Source organism: Pagrus major, chromosome 4 (genome assembly GCF_040436345.1).
Source record: "Pagrus major chromosome 4, Pma_NU_1.0".
In the NCBI taxonomy this organism is placed as follows: Eukaryota; Metazoa; Chordata; class Actinopteri; order Spariformes; family Sparidae; genus Pagrus; species Pagrus major.
Window position 1 is genome coordinate 1603442 of NC_133218.1, and position 23856 is coordinate 1627297.

Below are 23856 nucleotides of genomic sequence, written 5' to 3' on the forward strand. Positions count from 1 at the left end.
TGCCAGAGGCTGAGTTACATTACTTTTTATTGGGAACTGTACGTTATGTGTAAGAGATATTCACGCATGGAAAGTCAGGAAAAACTTTCACAATATAACATGAAGGTTTGTACATGAAGGTGTGCATGGTATGAAGAGCTGGAAGCCGGACATGATCTATTCATACAAAAAATACTACAATGGGGCGAGCAAATATGATCATAAATCATCTTTATACACAGGGCTTTTACATGAATGATGAGTCAAGACAATACACAGAGGTATAAGAATCCCATTTTCTCAGGCTGTTATTTCTTGACAGACGGAGGAGATGGTCTGCCGGGATTTCCACTCAGACACTGAGAAAGAATGAAGACGGGAGTGCAGGCGATAAAATAATTGGCGAGTGTCAGCGCTAACAGAGCACATGAGACAGAAGACAGCAACAACAAATACAACTGCTTTACTGGCAGCTTTGCTCAGTTTCCATGACAGGATCCTATAACACACACACACACACACAGTGGTTGCAATTTGAAAACAAATTTGAGGTATTTGTACTTCACTTGAGTATTTCCATTTTATGCCGCTTTATACTTGTACTCCACTACATCTGACATCTCATGTTCTTTTCAGATTACAATTTTTCATACCCTTCCTGTCCAATGATAACCATGTATATCCAGATGTGGTGATGTTGAATGTTTGTGATAAACTGAAGGGTGAAGTGCCCTTCTTTGCGTGAGGAAATTCTCCTTCTTCTTAAGCTAAATAAACTTTCTTAGATTAACTGGAAAATACACAATATGATTAATACAAGGTTACAAGGTAAATTTGTTGACATTTTTTTAAACACAAGGGTTTAAAAAATGAAACTATGTTTGTTGTACATTTATTTAAGAGTGTTAAGGATTAATTAAAGAGTCTCACAGCGTGAGGAGTGAAGCTGCTCTGTAGTCTGGTGGTACAGCAGCAGATACTTCTGTATCTGTTGTCAGGTGGCAGCAGGGTGAACAGACTGTGGCTGGGTGGGTGTTGTCTTTTAGTATCTTTGGGCTCTGTGCAGACATCTCACTTCAGTGATGTCACTGATGCTCTGTAGATGGCACCAGTGATGTTCTGGTGGTTTTAATCACCCTCTGTACAGCCTTCCTATCCTGGGCTGTGATGAACCATGTGTGGCAGCACGAGGGTCGTACTTTGGGCAGCACTTGATTAAGAATGAATTTCACGCCAAACAACGCCACCCTGGGGGTTTCACCCAGGGACCTTTTTTTTAAAGGACTATTTTTAAACCAAAGAAGGCACTCAGGTCCGTTTTACAATTGAGGCAGAGACAGCATTTCTGGTTACAAATAAAGTTATTTATTAATTATAATTCAAAATCTTTCAAGCTCCAACATTAAGAAGTCACTCACTGGGGCAAAAAGGGGAGCCAATCAGGGCTGAGACTTACTGGGCAGATGGGTCCAACACAAAGGGGATCCCAGGAACACCACACATGAAGTAAATGAAAGTGAAACAAAATCAACCCAAAAAAAGTGCTAACACAAGAGGCACACCGCCACCGGGACACCAATCCGCCACCCTAGGCTCAGCACCTGAATGGGGGAGTCGGAGGACAACAAGTGAGAAACAAAAGAAATTAGATGCAACTAATCACAAAACACACATCAGAAATCAAGGAATTAAATACACAAAATCTCCAATACTTAAACACAATGGCATATCAAATAGAATTAACAAAATCTACATAATCAATGACATTGTTACAAAAGAAAAATAAAGAAAATACCATAAAGAACAACTAATAATGGAGAAAATAAAATAAGAAACTTTCCCACTGTTCTCACACACACACGAGCGCGCACACACACACGCACACGCAGGCTAAGAAGTGACAGGTCCGACAATAAACAATACGGTGTCGCCGAGCAAAAATTCAGCCACGGCAACGCTGAAATAAGACCTGGACGAAGGAGCAGAAGCTATTGCTTAGCCAGCTGTAGTGAGCAGCCGGGAGCCAGGCAGACAGCATTAGAGCACCACGACAGCGTGTGCAGATAAAAGTCTGGAGGCGAAACAGTGTGAAGCCAAGCAGTGAGACAAAGCAATAGTAACGAAACAAAGCAGCGAGGCAACGCAGCGAAGCGGTGAGGCAAAGCAGCGAGGCAAAGCAGCGAGGCAACGCAGCGAAGCGGTGAGGCAAAGCAGCGAGGCAAAGCAGCGAGGCAAAGCAGCGAGGCAAAGCAGCGAGGCAACGCAGCGAAGCGGTGAGGCAAAGCAGCGAAGCAGCCAGGCTAAGCAGCGAAGCGGTGAGGCAAAGCAGCGAAGCAGCCAGGCTAAGCAGCGAAGCGGTGAGGCAAAGCAGCGAAGCAGCCAGGCTAAGTAGCGAAGCGGTGAGGCAAAGCAGCGAAGCAGCCAGGCTAAGCAGCGAAGCGGTGAGGCAAAGCAGCGAAGCAGCCAGGCTAAGTAGCGAAGCGGTGAGGCAAAGCAGCGAAGCAGCCAGGCTAAGCAGCGAAGCGGTGAGGCAAAGCAGCGAGGCAAAGCAGCGAGGCAACGCAGCGAAGCGGTGAAGCAAAGCAGCGAAGCAGCCAGGCTAAGCAGCGAAGTGGTGAGGCAAAGCAGCAGTGATTTCCTGCAGACGGGTTAGCGGGTGCTGTGCCGCTACACAGGTATCTTTACCCTACAATAAAAGAACAAATATGAGCAACTTACTAATGGCTGGAAGAGCGCTCGGCTACACGAGGGCGACCAGCAGCGGACAGCAAGCGGCACACAGCAAGCGGTGAGCAGTGAGCAGCATGCAGCCAGCAGCAACACCCAAGCGAGCCTCTGAAATAAAATAACCAGAATGAACAACTGGATGGACAGCGTGAGACCAGACTGCAGTGGCCGCCGCCAGCCTACCTGCCGCCAAGCGAAAGAGGAAGTGGAGGGTGTCAGGAAGTGATGTGACCCAGGCTCCGTCAAGCAAGAGGACAACCAGGTGCCTTCTGCCCGCCTTTATAAGGTGCTCTCTCACAGCTATTGGCTGAGAGCCACACAGCTGAAATCCACCATACACAACTTCATACTGCTACACATGCCAGTTTGTGATGTTTCCAGTCAGGATGCTTTCTATTGCTCCTCTGTAAAAGTTGACCAGAATCTTGCTCTGGAATTTAGCCTTTCTAAGTTTCCATAGGAAATAGAGCCTCTTCTGTGTTTTTTTTTAACCAGTGTGGTGATGTGTGATGACCAAGATATGTTCTCAGTGATGGTGATTCCAAGGAACCTAAGACTGTTCACACAGACAGGGGTGTGTGTCTTTGCCATCTTTTTTCTAAAATCAACAATCAGATTTCCTCCTGATATGAACTGTCATCGATGTTTATAACGCTGCCGATGATGGTGGTGTCATCCGCATACTTCACAATAGAGATCTCCTGATGTCTGGGAGTGCAGTCATGGGTGTACAGTGTGAACAGTAGGGGGCTGAGCACACAGCCCTGGGGGGCTCCAGTGTTGAACACTAATGTAGAGGAGGTGCGACTGCTAATCCAAACTCTCTGGTGCTACTTTTGAGGAAGTCCAGTGTCCAGTTGCAGAGTGATTTACTGAAGCCCAGAGTGTTTAGTTTTCCAATCAGCCTCATGGGTGAGATTTTGTTGAATGCTGAGCTGAAGTCAATGTAGCCCGGGTGTAAAAGTAATGGATTAAAACAAGTTAGTTCCGAAATAAACGCAGATTAAAATGATTTAGACCATTAAACTGAAGTAACTCAGTTTAATAAAGAAAGGAAAAATGTGTAACTCAGAGATTAGGATAAATTAGTCATAAATGAGTGAGAATGTAAGTATTTGAATAAGAAGTAAAAAAATAAACTGTTCTTAATAATATTGAAGGGTAACATTGAGGTAATCTAAGTGAAAAAAGTACAGATTGTGCCTTTATTTTCCACTGTTGTATATGATTGGTTATTGTCTGTATCAGTCAATGTCACCTGTGGTAATTGGCCATAGGTAAGACAGAGAACAGTGAGGGGCGAGGAAGTAACAGAGACTGTGCACAGACAGAGAGATGGGAGGAGGAGCAGAAACACGAGGGAAAAGGAGAACCACGGAGCTGGATAAAGTTAAGACGCTAACTTTTCCAAGATAGCCTGTTAAGTGTTAAAAGTAACATTTGAACAGAAGACGTCACAGTTACGGACAATAGCGCACAGTTTTGGCTTAACTTGAGTGGGTTAGAGCGCATGCTTTGTGCGAGTGTGACTGTGCTAACTGAGTTAACATCGGCGAGCCACCGGGCAGAGGACGCCACGCTGCACTTGGACTGTTTGCTGCTTCCAACGCGGACCTAAAGAGGACTTCGCCGCTGCTGCCATTTGGTTTCATCTCTCATCTTTCGGTGAACTGTTTCTTCAGGACCAAAGCTAAAGTGTGAGCTAAACTGTGCTTGTACTCCGCTTAGGAAGAGGAGTTTATCGGCCGCACCCCCCGGAGTGATGCATGGGCCTGCAACAGGGTTTTATGTAGATTGTGTGTGTGTGGGCGGGCCCACTTTGTATGTATAGTCTAATTAAGTGTTTGAACGTATTTTGCAAGTATGGTGACAGTGTTTTGAAGGTATTTGAAGCATTGAACGTAATAGTATTAACCTTTTTGAAGGGAGAGAAAAGGGAAAAATAAGTTTTGCTTGAAGAAATAAGCTAATAATTAAAGTTTTGTGGTTAAATATTTTGATATATTCCAAGTCATTTCCCTTATTCTTTAAGATAACTATTTGCTACTTTTGGCAAAGGTATTTATGTTTAATACGGCTTCCAAAGCTAACATTTTATTTCTGAGGTATATTTTGTGTATTTGTACTATTTGTGTTTTCTCATTATTCCCAGAAAACTGGTAAATATTTGTGTTTCAGTTAAGACAGCAACCAGTAAACTATTATTTATTTTAATTCAATAAAGTTGTCGGGACAGTTTTTTCAAATAGGGCATATTCAAGGTGAATATATTTAACTGCTAAGTTTGACTATTCATGTGTGTATTATTAGGATATTTTAATTATCACCCAAAACAGGTAAACCTTTGTGGTAGCTACCCTAGACAAAACCGAACCCAAAACACCCCATCATTCAAGTCTAAAGCTAATCATAGTCACTTAGGCATTTTGTACAGGGCGGTGGAGTGCTACATCATCAAACAGCATCCTGATGTAGCTGTTCTTATTCTCCAGGTGGGTGAAGACTGAGTGAAGGGCAGTAGATATGACATACTCTGTTGGTTCTGAAAGCGTACTGGTCAGGGCTGCTGGAAGTAATTTTGAACAGGGGGTGCTGTGAAAAAATTGTTTGGTTCTTTTGGACAAAAAACCTATGAGCCTATAGGCCTATTTAAAATACATTTTAAAAATAAATATATAGATTGAGATTCACTACTTTATTGTCATATACACTTCAGTGCACACAGCCAGGGTCTGTAACACACAGACATCATCAGTTCTCAGATGAATATATGCGCTATTAATTAAACTTCACAATAACGCTATAACAATGAAATAGATTTGGTCAGCTGACATGAACCTGAGTCACCACACCATCTACGTTTATGTCACACGCGACTCTATTAGCTCCAAAATCCTTTTATGCACACCACAAGGAAATAATCTCTGACTATTAAAGCACGTTATTGAACAACTCTCCACATCCATTACGCAAAGAACACACGCACAAAATAACACTTTCCGTCTCCATCTCCAACCTTTTTACGCAAACCACAAGGAAATAATCTCCGACTATTTAAACGTTATTTAACAGCTCTCCACATCCATTACGCACAGAACACACGATCAAAATAACACTCTCCATCTCCATCCCCACCACCTTGCAAAAATACTATAGTGTGACGTTAAACTGCATGAATAGATATGAAAGTGCGTGGCAGCACCATGCTCTTACTTTGAGCTGCAGACAGGGTGCCCTGGTTACAGGTGTCCAAATGTCGAGGTGCGCTGTGGGGTCGTGGAGATAAAGTCTCTCATGAGGGGACAAATGTCCAGGGAGTTCAGAATGTCTGTGTGGGCATGCATCAGCGAAAGGTGTGTGAGTCTTTTCTGGGTCATGGTGCTGCGTACCCATGTCTTCAAAAGACGCAAGGCGGAGAAAGTGCGCTCGGATGAGACCACGGAGATGGGTAGGCACAGACATAACTCGATCAGTTTTTCTGCTTCTGAAAACATGGCTCTTGTTTGTGGCTGGAGCTTTGTCAAACATGATGCTACATCTTGGACTGTGACACACTTAGATGGATGTATGCTGCATGGAATGAGCGGGAAACCTCTTTACTTGGCGACCACTAGCCTGCCTGACGTTGACAACGTAACTTCTGTGAACCTGTGTTGATTAGGCCTAAAAATAATTAAATTAAAATCCAAAATACACTTAATAGCCTACGTGTGTCAAAATTATTTCCCCAAATATTCATAAGGAATTTATAAATTGTGCAAAATATTTTTAATACATTTTTTTAAAATCTCCCTCTCGCCACTAGGGGGTGCTGCAGCACCCCCAGCACCCCCACTTCCCGTGGCCATGGTACTTGTGAGGGTCCAGGCTGGCAGGGATATTATCTCGTGCTGGTGAACCAGTTTCTCAAAGCACTTCATCAGGATGGGGGCGAGAGCCACAGGGCAGTATTCATTAAGACTAAACACAGCAGACTTTTTAGGTACAGGGACAAAGATGGCTGTCTTGAGGCAGGAGGGAACAGTCTCCTGTGAGAGAGATGTTAAAAATGTCAGTGATGACATCAGCTAGCTGATTGGCAAATTTTTTTAGTACACGGCCAGGTATATTATCTGCACCAGCAGCCTTATTTATATTCACTCTCAGCAGGATTTTTCTCACATCTGCTGCAATAAGAGGGAGTAGTGCTATGCGGGGTCGAGGTGAAGTGTGAACAAGTGAGTCTTGAGTCTTTTGCGAAAGATGGCGAGTGACTCTGCTGTCCTGACATTGGTCGGGAGTTCCTTCCACCACTGGGGTGCCAGAACAGAGAAGAGTCGTGACTTTGCTGGGCGGTCTTTGTTTGCTCTTAGCGGTGGCAGTACCAGCCTGCCAGCTGATGTAGTAGAGTGAAGTGCTCGTGCAGGGGCGTGTGGTCTGATCAGCGTTTGGAGGTAGATGGGTGCAGTTCGGTTGATGGCCTTGAATGCCAGCACCATGGTCTTGAATCTGATGCGGGCCACAACAGGAAGCCAGTGGAGGTCACGGAGGAGGGGGGTCACATGGGAGAGTTTGGGTAGATTGAAAACGAGGCGTGCTGCAGCATTCTGGATACGTTGCAATGGTTTAGTTGCAGAAGCTGGGAGTCCAGCCAAGAGCGAGTTGCAGTAGCCGAGGCGGGAGATGACCAGCGATTGAACCAGGAGTTGCGTTGCTTCCTTTGTGAGGAAGGACCGGATCCTGCGGATGTTGTAGAGGGCAAATCTGCAGGATCGGGCCACCGCGGTGATGTTGGGGGTGCAGGATAGTCTGTTGTCGAGGATTACACCCAGATTCTTTGCAGTTGATGAAGGCGATACTGTGACGTCTTCAACAGTGACCGACAGGTCCATGTGAGGGCAGTCTTTCCCCGGGATGAAGAGGAGTTCAGTTTTACTAAGGTTGAGCTTGAGATGATGGGCAGTTGTCCAAGTGGAGATGTCTGCCAGACATTCCGAGATGCGTGTGGCAACAAGGGTGTTGGAGGATGGGGGAAAGGAGAGGAACAGCTGGGTGTCATCAGCATAACAGTGGTAAGAGAATCCATGTGATGTGATTGCAGAGCCTAGTGATCTAGTGTATAGTGAAAACAGAAGCGGTCCTAGTACTGAGCCTTGAGGGACACCAGTTTCCAGGGAGCAGGGTTTGGACAAGGAGCCATTCCACATGACCTGAAAGGTGCGTTCTGTCAGGTATGATGCAAGCCAGGTTAGAGCAGAGTCAGCGATGCCAAGTTCGGCCAGATTGGAGAGGAGGATTTGGTGGTTGACTGTGTGAAACGCAGAGGATAAGTCGAGGAGGATGAGGACTGACGAGTGCGACGAGGCTCTGGCGGCCCGGAGCGACTCAGTCACTGTGAGGAGGGCCCACCCAGTGGAGTGAGCAGTCCTGAAGCCTGACTGATTAGGGTCAAGGAGGTCGTTTTGCGAAAGGTAGGAAGACAGTTGGTTGTAGACAGCACGTTCCAGGGTTTTAGAGAGAAATGAGAGAATATATACAGGTCTGTAGTTTCGGATGTCAGCCGAGTCTAGAGTGGGTTTCTTTAGGAGTGGCTTTACTGTAGCTGTCTTGAAAGGAGCTGGAATACGGCCAGAAGTGAGGGAGGAGTTGGTCAGGGTGGTGAGGTAAGGCAAGATGTCGTGTGAGATGTTTTGGAAAAGAGAGGAGGGAATCGGGTCGAGGGAACAGGTGGTGGCACGGTTAGACGTCACTAGTGTGTGAACATCTTCAGAGGAGAGAGGGCTGAAGCAGGTAAGGCTGTCATAGGTGAGGGTTGAGGGATGTGCATTCTGGTAGGGCGTAGGAGTAAATGAGGAGCTGATGTCTTTTACTTTCTTAGTAAAGTAATTGAAAAGTCATCAGCGATGAGGGAGGATGGAGGAGGAGCGGTAGGAGAGGTGAGAAGCGAACAGAATATGGAGAATAGTTTCCTGGGGTTGGAGGCAGAGGAGTTGATCTTAGACAGGTAGAAGGCAGATTTGGCTGCTGAAACAGTTGATGAGAAGTCAGACAGGAGGTGGTGGTAGTGAGCAAGGTCATCAGGATGATTTTCTCCATTTTCTCTCTGCCGCTCGTAGCACCGATCTGTTGGTTCGCAGCGATTCAGACAGCCAGGGAGGGGGGGAGATGATCATGCTGGTCGGGAGGTGAGGGGACAGAGAGCGTTTAAAGAGGAGGAGAGGGAGGACAACAAAGTGGAGGAGGCTTCCTCGGTGGACAGTAGAGAGAATTGATCCGAGGATGGTAGTGAGGAGAGAACAGTTGAGGAGAGAGTGGAGGGAGAGAGGGATTTCAGGTTGCGGCGGGTGGTGACCATGTGAGGTGTAGGGGCGAGGAAAGCGGAGGACTTCAAGGGGAGAGAGAAAGCGACAAAGTGATGGTCTGACACAGTGAGCGGGGTAACAGAGAGTGCCGAGGTACCACAGGACCTTGTGAAGACAAGGTCAAGTTGGTTCCCGGCCCAGTGGGTGGGTGGAGGAGATGTGCGCAGCTTCTCTGGGGGGATGTTGAAGTCACCCAGGACGACGAGCGGTGTGCCATCGTCTGGGCAGCAGCTTAGGAGGGCGTCCATCTCATCATAGAAGTTGCAGAGAGGACCAGGAGGGCGATAGATCACCACAATGGTGATTTTGAAAGGAAGGGTGACAGAGACAGCGTGGAATTCAAATGCAGATCTGGGTAGGTGGTCAAAGGTAAGGACCTGGTAGGTCCACGTGGGTGAGATGAGGAGTCCAGTTCCTCCTCCTCGACCTCTTTGTCTCGGGGAGCGTAAGAATGAGTAGGTGGTTGAGAGGGCAGCTGGAGTGGCAGTGTTTTCTGGAGTGATCCAGGTCTCTGTGAGGGCCAGGAAGTGGAGAGTCTGCAGGGAGGCATAGGCTGAAATTGTGTCCGCCTTCTTGACTACAGACTGGCAGTTCCATAGCCCTCCTAGTACTTCAAGTTCAGTACCAGTGGAGAATGTTGGGTAAGAGAGATTGGCTGGGTTACAGCCTCCAGCAATGGGTCTCCGGTGAAATCTCCTCCAGTTAGATGTCCTGACTGGGATTGGCAGGGACCCATGGCTGCGAATGGTGGTGGAAAGTGGGTTACTTAGACTTCCTTGACAGACTCCCGCAGAGAGACTCCCTAAGTCTTTGTTCGACTGTCCTGACGCTGCAGCTGATGCTGTAGTGACTAGCCTTTATGGGCTAGATTTACCTCATGCGGACTTAGCTCTGCCCAGCAATCAAGCCTATTCAAAACACCTGGCTTGACAGAAACTCACTTGATAGCTACTTAACTTCAATGGTCACACAACAATTGACACAAAAAGTATCTAGACAAGATTAAATATTTCAACTAACTTTCTTCACAGAATGCCTAAACACTGAGTCTACAAATTCTCCTTACTCACCAGCAGCAGTTCAGCTTCCTTCACCTGGACAAAATGTATCTTATCTTATTATTGGCGGACTCCATCTGCACAGCAATCCAGCACAGCAAGACCCAGGCAGCCCCCAAACAGTCAATCACCTTCATTAGAGCGGGGTAAAAGGCACAACATCACCAGCCTAGCTCTACAGGGGGGCTCCTCACCACCGCTCATGACTGGCAGCTTCAAGTTGACCTTGGAAGACAGCTCAAGTTCCCAGATAACATCACAACCACTTCTCTCCGCCCAGACATGGTACTAACATCAGAGTCCACCAAGCAAGTGGTCATCCTGGAACTGACTGTCCCCTGGGAAGACCGGATTGAAGAGGCCAACGAGCGAAAGAGGGCCAAGTACACAGAGCTCAGCACAGAGTGCTGGTACAACGGCTGGAAAACCCACTGTCAGCCAGTCGAGGTCAGGTGCCAAGGCTTCGCTGGCCATTCACTTCTGCAAACCCTCAAACTCCTTGGAGTGAAAGGACTACAATTCAAGAGAGCCATCAGGAACATCCTAGAGGCCGCAGAGAGGGCCTCGAGGTGGCTGTGGATCTGTAGGGGGGATCTGTGGAGCAACACGCCACTTGGACACAAGCTGGGGACTGATCACCCCCGGCTGGGTCGCCCGGGCGAGGGTGTACGAAGATTAAAGACCCAAAACACCCTATGCCCCCGGGTCCTTCACTGATGACGTGTCCAAGTAGCGCCAGAAGGTGTATTCAAACTCTATAGAATATGGTGCATTGAGGGAGAGAAAGGTCTAATTTGTAAGAAAGTTGATTGCTGAGTCTCATTTCCAACTCGTGAATTACGCTTTTGCCTTGGTGGCCGATCTAACCTACCAACCCAAAGTGTCCTTTAACTCTATCCCATATTCTAGTGTGAATCTCTCCACACCAGTGGTATTACAGACTCCACAGAACTATGGCTCAGAACTGCTGAAATGGCTTGACATACTGGCTGTTCAGGCTGTTCCCTCTCACTGTGAAAGCAGAGACTCAAGCATTAGTACTACTTAAACGAACAAGTAAAGTTCAAACCTTATCAGTATGGAAATCTGGTATCGATGGATGATCTTACTACACAGAGAAAAAACTTGACCCTTACTGGACAAGACTAGATCTGGGCAGTGTGGGCTTAAAATATTTTTAGGCCATATTGCAATAAATATGATATGTGCCAATATTTTGACATCTTCTAAAAAGCACTTCATAAATGTTATGGGCAACAAAATACAATTATCACAATATTTTTGACCAAATAGGCCCTACTTTGATATCGATGTTGCATCAATATTGTAGGGATGACTATTGGTACGTTCACCATACAATTTCTCATCAATAATCGTTAGGAATGTGGATATGGTAAATGGATGATAAATGGACTTGCATTTCTATAGCGCTTTTCCAGTTTACTTACCACTCAAAGTGCTTTACAACATTTGTCACATTCATCCATTCACACACACACACACACACACACACACACACACACACACACACACACACACACATTCATACACTGATGACAGAGGCTGCCATGCAAGGTGCTGAGGTACGAGGTACCCCGATTTAGGGTTCAGAGGAGAGCCGGGGAATCGAACCAGCGACTTTCTGATTATTGGATGATTATTGGATGACCCACTCTACCTCCTGAGAGTAAAAAAAGTATTGAGAGCTGAACACATTGACTTTTAAAAAAACGTCTTTCTCTCAGGTTTCATGAGTTCAGTATCGATTTTAGGGTGCAGTCGCGAGATGTTACTGTGGCCCGCTCGGAGGTGGGGCGGTGACAGGTTGGCCCTACTCCAGAGCAGGTCCATCGCCGGCACGACACAATAAATGATAGCGATGTATATCATATATATTGCCCAGCCCCAGATGACACCTTAAAAAGTCACCTCATCAGCTAACAGGGGACTCATCTAGCGCTTAGATTTGACACATCATAAATGGATGGATCAAAGATTATTTACTATGATCTACTGGAGCCTTATTGGTCTACCTGGCACACATCCTGAATGTATCTGTGCCTCAACAGCATATTGACACTATACCTAGGTGTACAGGACTATCTGGTTAACTCACCATACAACAAAGGTTGTGTTAACTAAAAAAAATTTCAATCATAGACTACATTTTTTACAACGATAATGTAAAAATCTGAGAAGTGTCTGTCATTTTGACAGAACACTGAGGTTGATCTACTGTAGCATTTGTAATTAACACACAAGACTGTCAATAACCACATGTAGACCACCTGCAGTAGACCCTCATCAGTATCTGGGAGCTGACAATGCAATGAAGAGCTACAGACTGGAGGCCTTGGAGCACATTTGTTCTGCTAAAATTATGCCCAGATCTTGCAAAATAATAATAATAATAATAATAATAGATTATTACAGAACTACAACCCCCTCCGACAAAATGCCGGATGAGAAAGTCTAACGCAACCTCTGACCTGGGACTGCCTGACATTCGACGGGCTATGCCCCAGCCTGCACCTCTGTTCCCCTGCTGCAGAGACCGTCAGGACGAGTCTAACAATTCCAGCCTTAACTTAAGCAACAGACTGACACTGCTCATGCAGTGCCTGCTGGGACACATTCTGTTGTCTACCAACAATTTGTTAAGGACAAGTAATTAACACAGAAGGATCTCAATTATGTCTATTCATGTGCCTATTATATTTTACAGCTATACACTGAGCTGATTTATTGACCTGATGATGCAATATTCTGTCTATCCCTTATGACAGTGTAACTTGAACATAGGAGGCTGTGAGTTACAACAAACTGTTAACTTTTGATTTGTGAGTACTCAAGTGGCAGAGATGCAAGACCTGGGTCTGCTACATGGTGTTATGTGCCCTCAAGAGATAAACAAGCAGATAACAGCACTCAAGGACTCTGTCCTGGACATGAGTGATGGTAGGTGGACCAATGGTCCAGCATTCCTGAAGAGGTAATCATAGGAGTGGCCTGAGCCGCCATGCTCACCCCACAATGAGCCAGAGTGTAAGATGACACAAGCTGTTCTGGTAACTTCAGTTTCATCCACATCTCATCAAATGTCCCAGATGCATAGCAACACCAGACCCTGAGTGTCAACATGGTAGTACTTCCTGCCAGCTGTATGGGGTGGCTGACCCTTCAACCACCACGACAGCTGATGACACACTGCTGCTGAGCTGGAAGTCCTAAAACAAGCACCTACAGCAGCAAAAATCTGCTGTCAACTTTGGACTATTACTTGAAATTTTCCCAACAGCAGTATATGAGAGTGGCACCAGAGCTAGTGCAGCAACTCTGGCAACCTGCCAGCTAAGGAACACTACACTGCACTGCCACCTTCTTTCACTGACGCAAATGAAAGCAACACCGGTTGATGTTACTGTTGCCAGCTAGCTGCTATCTAACATAAAAAGGGACCTGTAATTTATTGCAGCCAAAATAAAGATTGGTAACAATTATACATTATTTTAATAGCAGTGAGTAATAGATGTAAAAAAGGTCCAACATATCCTTTGTTTGAACTATTTACTGTAGGTACCACACACCCACTGTCCCTGCATGCATAATGTGATGTCACTGTGTTGATGTTGTTCCTGGAACATGTTGTTCCAGGGCCAGTATTTCAACCGACCAATCAAGCATTGGGAACCCCTACTGATCAGTTTGCCAAAAGGTGAAGCCGCTATATTCTTATGCAATTAGCATGCTAATCCTACTAGTGATTGTTTGTTGGGATTTTTGTTGGGATTTTTTCAGCAGGTGAACTCTGTGTGGAGGAAGCTTGTTGTTCATTATGTGGGCAATCAAAAACCAGTGTGCACTGAGCGACATTGCAACAACCAGGTGCACTTACAAGTTTGCACAAAACAACCGCACAGGCACACCTCCATTAAATGGGAGAGATCACATCACAATCAATGCATTTACAGGAGGGATGTAACACCAGAGAGAGAGTCTCTGCCTGAAGAGCTTTGACATACAAAAACCTGAGTGGTCAGTGATGATAGTCCTGGAACAACATCTATTATGATGTTCCAAGAACATCATCAACAGGGCGATATCAGATTGTGCCCACCCACAGCCATGCAGCTGTTGGGGTGAAATGTTGGTATACAGTGATAGGGCTGATACAACTCTCAGCACTGCCCCTGTGTTTACTCTGCTAGAGAGCATTTAATGGCAGCCTTAACATCACTCTGTTATAGCTGCTAATGTTTCTGTCAGTGTGTGTGTGTGTGTGCACGCTGATTCATTCACTCCATTAAAGCCCGATGTAGCTCAGCAATTTGAGTCTGCAAGATTTTTATGATAAGGGATTCATGCTTTTATGAATTCTGCATTATGAAACTAATTACCTCATTCACTAGCTCTCCCTGAGCTTCAGACTCAAGAGGGAGTTGCCTGTGATCTGTAGTACTGGCCATGGGCATGTCATCAGATACACAACCTCCCAGAGTATGGCATTAATTAATTCATTAACATTCACTCACTGGAGTCATGTTCCTTTCCATTTGTTGATTCCAAGAACAATGTTCACTCCCAGTTATGTCTCCCTAAGTAAATATCTGGGTCCTCTGTTCTTGATGTCTCCACCACAGGATGGTAACTGTTAGTTCTTTGGTGCTGAGCAGGTAGCATGCGCTGGGGTTTATCAGTCATGGGGGCTGCTGAGAGTGATCAGCAGCGGTGGAATTAAACTTGACACTTTTAATGATTTTGAGTACGATACTTGTAATTTCTTGAGTATTTCTATTTCATGTGACTTCATCGTCTACCCATCAGTGTATAAGTAGTGAAATTGTCTTCAACGAGATCAGCTACAGATCATTAAAATACTCTTAGCTGACAATGCATCACTCATATTAATCCAGCTGTATAACAATATGGCGATAATACATCATAAAACTCCATGGAAGCCATTCTGCGTTATTAGTACATGTATATTCAATATTTGTACGTTTTGCTAATACTCTACTTTTAAATAAAGTTTAAATATAGGACATTCACTTCTGACAGTATTTTTACACTACGGTCTCACTACTTGTAGAAAAGAAAATAGTACTTTTATCAATAATGTCTCAGAGTGTGAACTATTTGGTAAAGGCAACTTAAACAGACTCAAAGCATCTTAAAGCTTATTCAGCTGCAGCTGTTAATTCTGCATGATTTTCTGAGCAATCCTTTATCTGTGTTATTTTTCACTTCGTAAAGTCTTCCGACGGCTCCCTGTGGAGTTTTTCTTTACCCTCATGGAGCTGATTTTCTATGGGTTGGTCCCTGTTTTCTTTATGTTTTGCACACGCACAAAGATGCACATTCACCTGTGTGTACACAGTCCTGCCAATGGTTTTATACTACTGATCAGCAGGTGGCTGTAACAGGCCAGGATATGCAGGAATGAGCCAGCAAAGGCAGTTACTAAGAAAACTGCTAGCACAAAAACAATGCTTCAAAACTCATAAAAAAAGTGAGTTTTAAAAAAAGGGGTTTTATGAGGAAAGAAATGCAAGAATACACACAATGTGTTGTCGTGAATAGTACTAAATCTAAACAGAAGGTTTGAAAACTACAGGAATACAGAACTTTTCTTGTGTTAGTTACTTATATTAATTATAGTTACTTATTTTATTGCAGGACTGATACCTTTTCAATTAAGGAAAGGGAGCTGTATACTAATCAACAACGACCACCTCCGGATTCCTAGATTTATCTTGTTGTAAGCCTAAATGCTAAAATGTACTAGAAGATTGTCTAGAAATGCAGAGGAAATGTGTATATACTCAACAAAGCTCTTTCTTTTGAGCTTATTAGTGGGGAATCACTGACATAATATACTCAGTTGGTATTTCAGGCGACATCCAGGTTATGCTACTTATCTCTGCTTGTGAGCTCAGGAACAGTCTGCATCAGGCTTGCAGAGCATCACATGAGCAGACTCACACTGCCAAACTACAATTAACCAATATTTAATAATTCATATAATAATGCTGCAATAAATCATTAAAAGTGAATGTGCTGACTGAAATTCAATTCTTTTCAACTTTAGGCACCCATTTTTGGACCCATGGTAATGCGTGCCCCCCTGATGGCTTTATGTTCCCAAGGGGGTCGAGCCATCCACTCAAACAAAGTGTCATTTTCACAGTACTGTCACGGGTGTGGTGAGGACCCAAAAGCAGCACAGGCAGACGGGATATCAGTCGGTAATGACCTTTATTTATCACTGGAGTCTTAAACAGTTTATACAGTGACGGGGAGAAAAGTCTTGGCTCACAGTGATCTGAGAGATCTGAGAAGGAGTGAGTCTGGCGTCGCTGACTGAAGGCAAAGCCAGCAACAGGTGGATTACCTAGCAGGCAGACAGGTCCAGTGGTGGGCTGTGTAGCCGCAGAGCCGAGCAGGTGTGTAACCAGGAGGGGATAGGCGAAACTCGTGGTCGAAGACAGAAGGCTGAGGTAATATCCAGGGCAGAGACGAGGTCGGCAGGTCGGGGACAGACAATACTCGTCCACCTCCCTGGTCCCGGGGAGGGTGTCGTCGTCGTCCTCCTCAGAGTAGGGGGGGCCCGCCCTGTCCTTGGCGTCGTCGCTGTCGTTCGGGGACTCCGATGGAGGATGTGGTCTGGGAGATGGCCTGGTTTTGGACGTCTGGGTGAGGTTGCGTCGATGAAAGTCCCTGATGAGATTGTGGTCCAAGATGTCCCTCCCAGGGACCCAGGACCTTTCTTCAGGGCCGTAACCCTCCCAGTCCACCAAGTACTGGAATCCCCTCCCACGCCGGCGAGACTGCAGGAGGCGACGGACAGTGTAGGAGGGACCTCCATCGATGAGGCGAGGAGGCGGTGGGGGCGGCGTGGCCGGAACCAGGTCAAGGTGTTGTGGGCGTATTCTACCCATAGAAGCTGTTCAGACCAGGAAGTAGGGTTTTGGGACGTCATGCAGCGTAGTGCCGTTTCCATCTCCTGATTCTTGCGTTCGGTCTGGCCGTTGGACTGGGGTCGGTACCCCGAGGACAGGCTGACGGTGGCTCCCAGGAGCGAGCAGAACTCCCTCCAGAATACTGAGGCGAACTGGGGACCTCGATCAGAGACCACGTCCACTGGGATGCCGTGGAGACGGATGACGTGGAGGAGGAGTAGTTTAGCCGTCTCTTTGGCAGATGGAAGTTTGGGCAGGGGCACGAAATGTGCCATCTTGCTGAACCGATCTACCACCGTTAGGATAGCAGTGCTGCCGCTGGATGGTGGTAGACCGGTGACGAAGTCCAAGGAAACGTGCGACCAGGGACGATGAGGTACAGGCAGAGGATGTAGAAGACCGGCAGGGGCATGGTGAGCCGGCTTGTGTTGGTTGCAGGTGGGACAGGCATTGACGAAATCCCAAATGTCCTCATCCAGTGATGTCCACCAGAACCGGCGCTGCACAACGTCCTTGGTCCGATGGATCCCTGGATGACAGGTAAGTTGAGTGCTGTGGGCCCATTGAAGAACCTCGGATCGGAGGTCAGGCGGGACGAACAGACGGTTGGGAGGGCAAGCACTGGGTCCGGGCTGGTCTTGGGCGGCGGCCCTGACCTTCTCCTCGATCTCCCAGGTGAGTGTGGCCACCAGACGGGAAGAAGGCAGGATAGTGTCCGGGTCGGCCCTGTCCCCGTCCTTTTCCAAGAACTGACGGGACAGGGCGTCGGGCTTGACGTTGCGGGACCCCGGTCGATAGGAGAGGGAAAAGTTGAAGCGGGTCAGGAAGAGTGCCCATCGGGCCTGGCGGGAGTTCAGTCTCTTAGCGGATCGGAGGTATTCAAGATTCTTATGGTCCGTCCATACCAGAAACGGCAGTTTAGTCCCCTCGAGCCAGTGTCGCCACTCTTCCAAAGCCAACTTGACGGCGAGGAGCTCTCGGTTCCCAATGTCATAATTCCTCTCTGCCGGGGTCAAACGTCGGGAATAGAAGGCACAGGGGTGCAACTTCTGGTCGGAGGCCGCTCTCTGGGACAAGACAGCCCCCACTCCTAGGTCGGAAGCGTCCACCTCGACCACGAACTGCCGTTCAGGGTCCGGCATTTGGAGGATGGGGGCAGAGGTGAACCGTGTCTTCAGGGCCTGAAAAGAGTCATTGGCGGCCGTGGACCAGAGAAAGGGCACCTTGGAGGAGGTAAGAGCTGTGAGGGGGGCCGCCACCGAACTGTAGCCCCTGATGAACCTCCGGTAGAAGTTGGCGAAGCCCAGGAAGCGTTGAAGCTGCTTGCGGGAATCAGGGATGGGCCAAGTGGTGACGGCAGAAACCTTGGCTGAGTCCATCTCCACGGTCCCTCTCCCTACGACGTACCCCAGGAAAGAGACAGACGAGGCGTGAAACTCACACTTCTCGGCACATCGGTAGAAGAACTGGTCCCGGCAGAAGGTTGTGGTGTGGCGGCTTGCTTGAGGCAGATCTGGTGACAAGATGAACTCCACCCCAGGATCGCCCCTGTGGTCCAATCAAGGTGTGGATTGTGACGTCGGAGCCATGGGAACCCCAGGAGGAGAGGATGACGAGGAGAGTGCAGGATGTGAAACTGGAGTGTTTCATGGTGGTTCCCGGAAATTAACATCTGTATAGGCGCTGTCATGTGGGTCACAGTTCCCAGAAGTCGGCCATCCAGAGCGTTGGTGGAGACTGGAGCTGGCAGGGGAATCCGACCGACACCCAGCTGCTGAGCTAGGTTAGAGTCCATAATGTTGGCATCAGAGCCAGAGTCAATGAGTGTGGCGAGGGTCTGGGATCCCTCAGGCAGTAGCAGGCGGACCTGGCACAGGGATCGTGAGCTGGGGGAGGAGCTAGATGTATGACTCACCAGGAACTCCTTCCTTCCTGGTGAGCCCGCCCTTTTAGCGGACACCTGGAAATAAAGTGTCCCGCTTGGCCACAATACAGGCAGAGGTTCCCCTCGCGGCGTCTCCTTCTCTCTTCAGGAGTTAGGCTGGCCCGACCAACCTGCATGGGTTCAGGCTCCCCTGAAGACCGGCTGCCAGAAGGCGTCAATACCCCGGAAGCCGCTGGTGAGGGGGCGGGCTGGCGTCGTCCCGTGAGCCCCTGATGTTTCTCCCGCTGTCTTGCTTGAATGCGCCGATCGATGCGGGACGCCAGCTCGATGATGCCGTCGAGAGTGGTGGGAAGTTCGTACGAAATCAGTTCGTCCTTAATGTAGTCAGCGAGCCCCATCAGGAATGTGTCGCACTGGGCAGCCTGGTTCCACTCACTGGAGCTAGCCTGGGTGCGGAAGTGGATGGAGTAGTCGGCCACTGAACGAGACCCTTGGTTCAGACCCAGAAGCCCTCCAGAAGCATCCAGACCTCGGGAAGCTTCTCCGAACACTTTGCGGAGCTCGGCGGCGAAGGCTTGGAAAGAGGAGCACGCTGGAGTGCGACGCTCCCACTCGGCTGTTCCCCACAGCCGAGCGCGCCCCGTCAGATGATTCACGGTGAACGCCACCCTGGCGTCCTCAGAAGCGAAGGTGTGGGGCTGGAGAGCGAACAGGATGGAGCAGTTCGTGAGGAACGGGCGGCAGCCCTCCGCGTCCCCGGCGTAGCGTTCAGGAACCCCCACACGAGGCTCCGAGGCGGAAGCAGAGGCAGAGGCAGAGGCAGCCGGGGCTGGTGGAGGCTGGACTGGTTCCGGAGGCAGAGGGACAGCTTGAGCAAAAGCTGCGGCGAGCTGTTGGACCTGCGAGGCTAAACGGCGGCTCCTGTTTAGCCACTGCCAGTCGGACATCTGCTGAGTTTGAAAGCAGCAGCGCCTCGTGGTGCTGGAGCATCGCCTCTACCTTCTCCAGGCGATCCATAGCCGTGTGTGCTGGGTCCATGTCTGGCCAGATTGTACTGTCACGGGTGTGGTGAGGACCCAAAAGCAGCACAGGCAGACGGGATATCAGTCGGTAATGACCTTTATTTATCACTGGAGTCTTAAACAGTTTATACAGTGACGGGGAGAAAAGTCTTGGCTCACAGTGATCTGCGAGATCTGAGAAGGAGTGAGTCTGGCGTCGCTGACTGAAGGCAAAGCCAGCAACAGGTGGATTACCTAGCAGGCAGACAGGTCCAGTGGTGGGCTGTGTAGCCGCAGAGCCGAGCAGGTGTGTAACCAGGAGGGGATAGGCGAAACTCGTGGTCGAAGACAGAAGGCTGAGGTAATGTCCAGGGCAGAGACGAGGTCGGCAGGTCGGGGACAGACGAGGTCGGCAACAGGTGATCAGTCCGGGGAAAAACGCTGGAAAGTCAGGCATGACACAAGAACAATCTGGCACTGAAGCAGAGACAGGGGCAGGCTTAAATGCAGCCAGGGCTGTCACAGGTGTGGAGAGTTGGCCTGATGAGGAGGTGTGGCTGACTGGCAGAATGGAGCAGAGACAGGTGAGTGGAATGATACCAGTAGACAGGAGATGAGCAGACTGTGACAAGTACATGTACAAGTAAATCAAGTACATGTGATCATTGAGCTTTAAGCACAAGCAGTCCCAGTATCCAAGGTCAGAGAGACGAGGGGTGAATGATAGGAAAATACTGAACTAGCGTTTATCTATTTCTCACACAGAACAACCTGTGTTGAGGCAAGCAGAACTCACTCTAAAGACAAAGAAAACATGGTTCAACTGAGGACAAACATTTTTTATACCACAGTAGTTTTTCCAATATAAAGCTTAAGGCACTATTGTATTAATGGAGTTTGATTTATTTCCTCAGTTCCGCAATACCTGTTGTTAGTGCTCTGTTTCATTTATTACTATTTTATTTATTTATTATTACTCACTTTTTTATTTTACCTGTTGTGTTTTAAGTAGCTGGGTGTGGGTGTGTACGTGTATATGTGTGTGTGTGTGTGTGTGTGTGTGTGTTGGGGGGGGGGTTTAATTGTTGCTGTTGCTGTTTTTAACTCTGTAAAGCACTTTGCGCTACATTACAATGTATGAAAAGCGCTCTACAAATAAAGTCTGATTGATTGATTGATTGATTGATTTATATTTGACTGATACTAAACTCAATTTTTCCCACAACAAGCCAATCACCTGTGGAAGCCAGTGGCTGGTCAACACCTCGTCCTGACACCTATTTACATTCACACTGACATCTTAGGCACAGTCTCACACTAATGGAAAGAGACACCCAGGCCTATTTCAAACTGGCCATCATCAGTCCAACACTTGGTGCATTAGTCTTACAGAATTTATTGATGAATAGCAGAAATCAGTTATAAAATATATTAGACGCCAGTGCAGCCAGATTAGTTTCTGTGAACTTTCACTGTTCACCCCAGAACACTGGATTTCTTCCTGTGAGTCAAGGTTGCTTCTGAACATAGAACTGAGGATAATTGATGAGAAAATGGTGTTCAGTCCAATTCTCTGATTTTATTCTTTTATACACATTAGATTTAGTGGTTACGTTGTATGTTTATGTGGACAATCTTTTTCTCCTTTAAGTGTTCAAGTTGAGAAACACACAATGCCAGCTATACAGACTTGTTTGAAATTTGAACTGAGTGCAGTGGCAGCAGAGGAAGCATAAATATCACCTTTGATATTAGAAATTTAGCTTTTCCAAGTGCAGGGTCATTTTGTCCCCTTTTGGTGTGCCCTACTGACATGGGCACATTACTGTTTAAGTACCCTGAGATAACTTCTGTTATGTTTTGGTGTTATATAAATAAAACTGATAATGGCTACATGCAGTGTCCAAAGCCCAGAGCAAACATTCAAAATGTAGCCTGGTGATTTCAGCAAACTGATTAACAGAGTAGCTGTAATGGAGGCAGCCACATATGAGATTTATATCTTCTGTTTAAAGTAGCTTTTTACGATCTTTTGCAAATTTTTCCTATTCTCACACTAAACAGCAGTTTTTCTTAGTGACGATGGGTTGATGTTTTGGATCAAAAGCATCATATACATGAACCTTTTTTTTGATACATTTTTTGCAAGAATACCACCAGTTGGATATTGCCATCCTAACCAGGGGGCGTATTCATAATACGTTCGTACGTATGAATTTATAACAAAGTTCTTAGAATTTTCATTTTCTACAATTTTTTTTCTTAAAATTTAGACTAGATCCTCGTAAAGAAAAAAAATATTCACAAAGCATCTTAACCCTGATATAACTCCTATATAAAACCGCAGAACAGCAGAATCTGTCATTTTTCTGTGATGGAATGACACATACTACTTTGTCATAAAAAAAAACATTCATGAAGTTTGGTTCAATAATGAATTTATTATAGGAGTCTTGAAATGTGACCAAATCTGTTGGGTCAAAAATATTTGGGTCAAACAAACCTTCCCTTCACCTGTGGTGCAATCTAGTAAGAGGGGAAAGAAGAGCAGAGAAAGCTGAAGAACAGGCTAAACAAAGCTGTAGTGTTTAGACTTTCTGTTATATTCAACTTATCTACTTCCAACACCACCACCACCTTCTCTTCCTCCAGCCGAGTTATTTGCAATCCCTCCATCTCTTTGCTTGTTTTGTTTACCTCCTCTCTTACTCTAATGGCCAGACATACTCATTTTCCTAGAGAGCGACTGTGTGTGTGTGCATGTGTTTTGCCACAATGCTCTCTATTACGCCATCTCAGCGCTGCTCTAAAGAGCTGCAATTACTGCACTCTTCAGTAGGAATTTCAGCCTCACCTCCCTCCATTCTATTATTCTTTTTAACTGAAAATATCGGCAGCTTTGTGTGAAAAACTCTCTTCGACCAACTAACTGCACCGCATTATCCATTTGAAGAAAACAGCAACATTTTTAGTACCCTAAAATTAATGTTGGGTAAGGGTATACAGGATAACAGGAATGGATGCAAATCCATAGGAAAAAAAACATGTTCAAGAATTTAATGCTCTGTGCTGTACAGTAATGTACAGAGCCCTGCAAACTCTGATTAGGGTGTGGAGAGCAGGTGAACACTCAGTCTGTTTCTAGGACAAAATGGTGCTACAGCTGGTTGCATGAAAAATGACAGGATCTGGAACAAGCCTTTTGCACAATAGACATTTTAATCAGTAAAATCAAGGAAATGTGAAGGTGTAAATGCTAAAATAAAAATGAATTCCATTTAGGTGCTTCAGTACACTTAAACCAAATTTTCAGAAAGTCTGTAAAAGAAAATAGAAACGACTTTGTGTTTCTAACCTCTACCATTATGCAAATATAGAGTAAGGAGAGGGTTTTTAAAATACAGAAAACAGCAGTGCTAATTCTCCATTTGGGTGCCTTAAAGTCATTGCAGAAGAATGGGGTGCAACAAGATTATGTAATTAAATGAGCGCTTTAGTGAAACTATGTCAAATACATGAAGGAAATATGACATTTTTCATATTTTTGCTCCTGTAATCTTAGTTACTGGTCATATTACACTTTCATCATTTGTTATACTACTCGTGTGCTTATTAAGTTGAAAAGTAAACAGTATTAAATTGCATTATTTCAGTAATAATCAACTTTGTTTATATAGCATCAGTGCTTCGAGAATCATGCAAAAGCAGGAAACTCAGGAGACACTATTACAGAATAAACACTCGACAGTCAAGTCAAACACAAGGAAATCTATGGAGCAAGATCTATGGAGCCTGATCAAGGCCAAAAGGTTTGTTAATTTGAAAAAAATAAATAAATACAATTTGAAACTGAAAGTTCAAGTTTTGATCTTGAATTATAAAAAAAATCAAAAACATTTTCAAAAT

At 46.2% G+C, this 23856-nt stretch overlaps 1 pseudogene; it reads right to left on the bottom strand.

Moving 5' to 3' along the window:
- Positions 1-6893: 6893 nt before the first annotated feature.
- Positions 6894-9926, bottom strand: LOC140994768 (uncharacterized; annotated as a pseudogene).
- Positions 9927-23856: the final 13930 nt, after the last annotated feature.